Source organism: Aphis gossypii, chromosome 2 (genome assembly GCF_020184175.1).
Source record: "Aphis gossypii isolate Hap1 chromosome 2, ASM2018417v2, whole genome shotgun sequence".
In the NCBI taxonomy this organism is placed as follows: Eukaryota; Metazoa; Arthropoda; class Insecta; order Hemiptera; family Aphididae; genus Aphis; species Aphis gossypii.
In genome coordinates, this window is record NC_065531.1 from 69,676,396 (window position 1) to 69,683,825 (window position 7,430).

General features: G+C 22.6%; 1 protein-coding gene across 1 annotated transcript in view; it reads right to left on the reverse strand.

Annotated features, from left to right (window-relative positions):
* LOC114124466 (DNA primase large subunit-like) overlaps positions 1-6,962 on the reverse strand; it is a 238,416-nt gene extending 231,454 nt beyond the window's left edge. The window contains exon 1 of the mRNA XM_050199436.1: positions 6,956-6,962. The gene's annotated coding sequence lies outside the window, so the exon portion shown is untranslated. The remainder of the gene's footprint in view (positions 1-6,955) is intronic.
* Between the last annotated feature and the right edge of the window lie 468 nt (positions 6,963-7,430).

Genomic DNA, 7,430 nt, shown 5'->3' on the forward strand with positions numbered 1-7,430 from the left:
GTGACCTCAATGACTCAATGTCAAGGTATACTCAAAACCTAATGTGTATAGAAGAGAAACTTCGCCGATCTTTTTATGTTTATTATTAGTTACCTAATATTATTTTTATGAAACTAAAAATAAATTTAAAACTCAATTTTAAACTTTAATAATACTTTTCGATAATACAATAATATGAATATTGAATATATCCATACATATACAATATATATATATACATATGTTATGTTAATAAAAAAATTAAGATATTCCAATGTTGTAAAATTGATGTTATTTAATAGTTCCATTAATATAGTAGTATACCTATAATAGTATAATAATAGATTAAAAATGTCAATAAAATCGTTTTTTATTTCAAAAGATCATTCCTCTAAATAATTGTAATTGAAAATCACACATTATTTAAATCATAAAATAATAATTGAAGTAATCTAAAATAATAAGCGAAACACATGCTGGTGTATACGTTTAATGAAAAAAATTACTTGAGTAAGTCGAGGTAAACCATCATCAATAGCGTTATCCTGTTATAGATTGATTGTAAAAAACTAAAATATTATTTAAATATAAAAGTTTAAAGTTAGTATGGTGTTAGTATGGTGTAAAAAATTGGATCAGTCCAGTTTAAAATTAACTAGATTTTCTTTAAATTATCACTTGGATTACAAAATATATTTTTTAAATTTTTAAATTGTAACTAAAAATGATTTAAAATATATCCTACTATTACCTTGTATTGCAATTAAGCTGTAGTGGCTTAACAAATTTTTATTAATAATAATTGTTTAGTACAGTATAATTTAAAAAATATATAATAATTAATAAATTATTTAAACTAAAGATATTGATATGCATATTATTATATATGAACAACATTTTAACTTAAACATTATTTTTTAAATTATCTGGAAAAAGTTAACAATGGATACTTTAACTTTTTTAAGTTGTTTAATATAATAAGAAAAAAATTAATTAACTAGTTAAGTTCAAAAGTTTATAAAAAATAATTTTTTAACTTATATTAATCTCAACTTTGTTATTTTCATTATAAAATAGTTTTTAATAATATTAATATAAACACCTGAATTTTTAGTTCTTAATATTTTAGAACATAATATGGCTTGTTGAAAAAATCTTTTCAATCATCTTGTTATTCTAAAATATGTACTTTTACTTCATAAATAAATTAATACATTTCTTGTATTGATATTTTTCATATACCTACAATTAATTAGTTTTTTTTTCACTGTTAAATTAACGTATGACTCAGAAAAATCGTTAAATATTTAACTTACATTTTTAATTTTTTTAAATATTTAGATTTAGATGACTAATCTAAATAGTCTTTTATTCATATATTATATGAATTATCATATATTATTATTTTCATCTGTTTAAGCTAAATCTCCCTCAAATAAGTTTGGACATAAGTAATTAAAACATTGTTGATAATGTCTCACGCCTCAAAATATATACGACCAATTCAAAAGTTAAGATTTAAACAATACTTTGTCAATTATTTGTATTAAGTTGTGTATATGCTTATTGTTTTATTGATGACATTAAAGTTTAAAGGCTTCTATATAGATGAGCAAAATACATACATGTTCTTATCGTTCTAAATATTTATAAGCCATCTGTAAGTTTTATATTAATATTCTTGTAGTTCTCAGAATAGCTCAATTGTATTTTATAAAATTAAATGATTGAAATAATAGTTTTCCCCGTAAAACAATAAAATATTTTTTAAATTAAAAAAATAATTTATTAGAATCGAAAAAAAAACTAAGAAAATAATAATATAGAAACAGATACCTATTTAGACATTTATATTGTGGTTAATTTAAATTTTCTTAGGAAATCAATAAGCATTAAGCGATACATAACCCATCGTAGTGTAAAATGGCAATAAACAATCAGAGTAGTACTACAAACAATACAAATCAATGATTTTTCAAATCTAAACTTCTACTCAAATGTTTCATAGAATCATTTTTTTAATATGTTTTAGTAAGTTCAGTTTTAAATTTTGAGTGGAACGATGAATGTATTCGCTTTTCAACAGATGAGTGTGACGAATGTGTATGTTTTATTTTTTTTCGGTCGTTTGTCACTACTTGGATCAGTAAAAATAAAAATGCTTCAATATTCTTCGATGATAGTTTCTGATACCAAATGGGATCTAGTTTCTGCATTGGGTAGTCATAAAAAATTCTCAATTCTTTTAAAAAAAAAAAAAAAACCGCCGGAAAAAACAAAAATAAAATTTAGAAAATCGAGTATTTTAACAATACTATTTATTGATAAAATTTATTTTGTTTGTTTGTAGTAATTCAAAAATAAATTACTATAAAAACGTAACATTTTTGCCAATTTATTCATACCACTCTTTACATTTTAGTTAATCTGTATTAACTCGAAAGTTAACAATAATATATGATTAAAATATTATGTAGTTGCACTATTACAACAATTAATAATATTATATTATAATGGAATGTTTTTGTACAAAAATTATTTAACGTACATTATTAGTTATTACTAATAATAATGAAATATATTGCTATACTAAAAATATAAATAGTAATATAAGCATAATATATTATACTCTAATTTTATTACACTAATGTACATGAAAACACCAACCAAGCTTCTAAAACTGAAATTTTATCCTCGCAATCATTCATTTATTATTCTTAACAATCAAAGATATTTTAGCTTTAATAAAAAATATTAAAAGTATACTTATATAGCTAACCAACAACAATGTTTATCTCATTCCACTAAACTTACTAAATTTCATGAAATCAAATAATTTAGCAATTATTGATCTTCTATCTTGAGTCGATCAAAAAAATTGATGTTATTTTAATAAATTTCAAAATTGGGCACATAAAAATACCACAACGTTTTGTGAAATGAAAACACCCCAATGTGCATCTTCTGCGGGAAAATATAAATAAGATGAAATAAAATAAATAAGATTTAATGCTATATTCAGAACAGAAACAATTCTAAGCTTCTAGAATCAATAGCCGAATCACCCAAATCGGGACTCAGTGTACTGTATCTCCAGCAGATATAATTGGTCTCAATGATGCATTTGATAGTAGCCATTCATCGTTGCTGCCAATTTGCTCAACAAACTTCAAGATTTCTTAACTGCTCATCAATTATGTTCATTACAAGTATATTTGTTAACTTCTTACCTATCTATTTTTATAACATCCATATTTTATGTAAATAAATAGATTTATAAATCTCTCCTAATGACCACCAATTTATTATCTTCTTTAAATAAAAAATTATAATAATAATTTAAAAAATTTAAAAATAAAGACTATAAAATACAAATTATACTTTATTTAGTATTGCTGAAATAACGATTAAATAAGATTCAGATTACCAATACTTATTTCATACATATTTCGCCGAAGTAAGCCAATCAAAACAAGTGCTTAACTCCGGATCAGAGTACTATTTCCAGCTTTATTTTATTGTAATAAAAAAAAAGCCTAAGATGATATATATTTTTTTTTTTTTTTGTTACTTAATATATAAGCTCATTTAATAATGTAATAAATATTATTAAATATTAACAATTCTTTGTTTACTTAAAAATATTAATATTAAAGTACCGCACAAAAACCATCATGTATGATAATATATACAACCCAAATTATATTATTTAATATTCATCAAAAATAATTAATTTTCATGTGTACACCTAGTTTATAACTTTTCTGAATTATTAAATAATAAAACATATTTTATGGCTCGCATCTTATGGAATTATTCATGAAACATATTTGCCAACTCCTCAGAATTAAAATTGAATTGTTTTATCCAGACATATATCAAATAACATTTAAGACTTTCTTAATTAATTTAGTGTTATGTGATTGATATATTTACATTCAAATTAAGCTCTTTGAATATATCGCGATAAAATATTCAATATTAGATTTTTAGGCTATTTTCTGGTGATAATTTGGAAAACTTAATATATTTGTACACTTTTATTATACTGATAACGAAATATAAAATCAATCACTATGTTTTAAATTTAATAAACTAATAATCTATAAACATTGGTCACAATATTTTGCACGTATGTACACGTTTCAGCAGGTTAAATATAAAAGGTGTCACTAAGGAAACTTTTATGAGATTGTGGTATTAATAAATTTGTTTAACACGAGAAGTACTTAACTGAAATAATCCAAAGTTACATTGTAGCACTTAATTAACTTATTTATAAAACGAAAAAATCCCCTTATACTAAAATTAGTGAAATATAATTGGAGTTTTACATTTTTAATTTTTTAGAGTCTCTGAGGATCAAGGATACTATACAAAAAGTTTTAACATTAAAGTTTTAACGATGAAAAATGTCTAATTTAAAAAGTTAGAGTAATGAAAACTTGATTGTATGCTCTCTGTGAGATGTCATCTGTAACTAGCGTACGCTGTGTCTACTTTGTACAGTTCTTAGTTCATACGCACGATTAATTCTAGGATCCATACACAGACACGTTGGAATTCGTTTATATATTTTCCCCACATTACCTGGTAAACATTACTATTCAACCCTACACGCCTGGTAATGGTGATAACTTCTCCCTGGGGTAGAGATTTTGCACGCCTTCCTATTTACACACGATTTGGACGATAACATTAATAATTGATGAGTATGATAAATAATCTGATATTGTTTTTATATGTTTTAATTTTCCTAATTTTAAAAACCTTCAGGGCTTTTCAAATTCCATAACAGTTTAACATAGTTGTTTTGTAGGTATAATATATTGTGATAGGACAGATTTTAAAAATGCAAAATAAATGAAATTTAACCTACTCTTTTGGCATTTCAATTTAAAACTAAAAACTATTTAAACTTTTTCCGTTTAAACGTTGACTATTCAAATTATTATCATCTAAACTTTTAAATTGATACGGTGATACTTATATAATGTTTTCGATGAAATGGGGTTTTAGTAATAAACAAATTCTTGATGAGATCAATTTATTTATTATAGGTAAATTGTACATTATTTAGTAAAATATATTCAGTATACTTCTAAAAATTATCTACTTAACTCTGAATCCTGCAAAATTAATTTAAATTACCTATTCATTAGATAAAAAAAAAATAACCATCAAAAGATAATATAATAAGTATAATTGTTTACCAATCTAAAATGTACCTGATGTGAAGAAGGTTCACTGGACATCCGTTTAGCAAAAATATTGATTTCATGAAATAGATACAACATAATATGATACATATATACATCGTTATATCCTGTTTTTTTTAGAGTTTAGAGGGTATTTTAAAGGGTAGATACTAATTTCCAAACGGAAATTTAAATTTTCTCTTCAGCCATAACTAATTATCTTTAGTTTTATATATTTTTATGGTTAACTGTTTTTTGGAAATTGTAATTTATTATAACTAAATTGATTTGCGGAAGATATCACTGGAGTAAGCCATTTATCCATATTCAAGTATAAAAATAAACAGTTATATTTACTTTATAAATATATACTTTTAATTGTTATATGTGATATACCTACGAAAATGCATTATATTATATCTTAATTATTAATCTCTACAGGTATTAACACACCTTCATATATATATCATTAAGTTTGGAACCTCTCCAGAAACACTATATAAACTAAATGTATGCTTAAAGCTATTAAAATTATAAATTTAATTTAATTTAATACTATTTTTATTTTAATCAACAAAATCTAAAATAAAAATTTACAAGTACATAATATGACAAGATCCATAAAAATATTCTATAATGACTACATAATATGATTATATTTAATTTAAAATAAAAAATGTATACATACAGTATGATAAGTTTAGAAAAGTTAACGAAAGATTAAAGAGCAGGTACAAAGTTTGATAAAAATCTGACTAGGTCTGACAGATGTTCGTAGAGACAACATTATATAATGTTTATGAAATGGCTGTATTATTTGAATCACTGTAATGTTTTTTAATATGTATTACTTAAATAGTATATGTAGGCGATTCAATATAATATTATAGTAGTTGGAAAGGTAATATTATTAAATTAAGTTAAAAGTTGAGTTTGGTTTAATAACGTACTTATTTGAATTTAACTTCAATTTGAATGTAGGTATTCTTTTTCAAACATAAATATAAGATATGAACATTCATTCTTATAAATGTTACCTTCTTTATCGGAAGATAAATTTATGTGACATTAATACATTATAGGTATTATTACACACATATTTATTATTAAACATATAATATATGCACAATTTAACCAACCAAATTTTCAAAACATTTTTGTTTAGTGTTTTTTAAATAAATCAAGCCACTACCTCTTATAGAAAAAGTATTAATAAATTATAATATTATCCTTTACTATGTTATAAAACTGTTTTTTTCTAACCACTAAAATAGATTATATACATAAAAAAATTAACAATACAAATGTTGGTTAAATCAGATAATATCTAATCACTACTCATGGCAATTTGGATTTGAAATTTTATTTTATTTTATTTTAATTTTTTTTGAAATAGTATTTAAAACTTTCAAATAATTTCATTAAAAAAAAAAAAATTAAATAATACTTGTTGTTTTAATAATTAATTATTTAGCGCCTCACGGTGATCATTAGATAAGTTGATTTAATATTCAAAAAATCTAAATAATTTAATAAATATGGTCTTAATTTATACTTAAAAATTCCAAAAATCAGAATTAAAATAAACTCATCATTATTTATTTATAAGTAAAAAAGAAAGCAAGCATACCTTTAGTGAATCATTTTGTACAAAGCGTAATAAATACAGTATAAAAAAAACTAATTTACGATGTATTGTTAAATCTCTAATTTATATAATATTTATTCAGTAATAAAGAATTACTGCTATGTTAACCTTTTAATAAATATGTACCAACTTAGTTTTATAATATGTATTGTTTTTATTGAATTTAGAGCTTTGATCTTCTTTTTTCTTCTTTTTAAATGCTTCATCAGACATCAGACAATTTCATATAATTTTTATATACCTATTTTAGAAACATTATAATTATACTAACTAAATAAATGTTAATTACATAATGTATTAAATTTAAATCTAATCTGATTATGTTGCATGATTTGGAGCCTCAAACAAAACGTAAACGTGCAAATGAACCAAAAACGTACATATGTCTCTTGGTCCTTTTTCTTCACCTCTATTTAATTTAAACTGAACTCAAAATTAGTATATTTTAATGAGCATATCGTTTTTGCCGTCTAGTTAGCATTATTTATAGCATTTGAAGCTTTAAAAGTGGTTGGTTGCATCAGGTGGACAGTATCTGTGAGAAATTAATTTAATGATAATTGTAATAATCCTTTGTAGTCATCCATAAAATATTTTTTGTATAG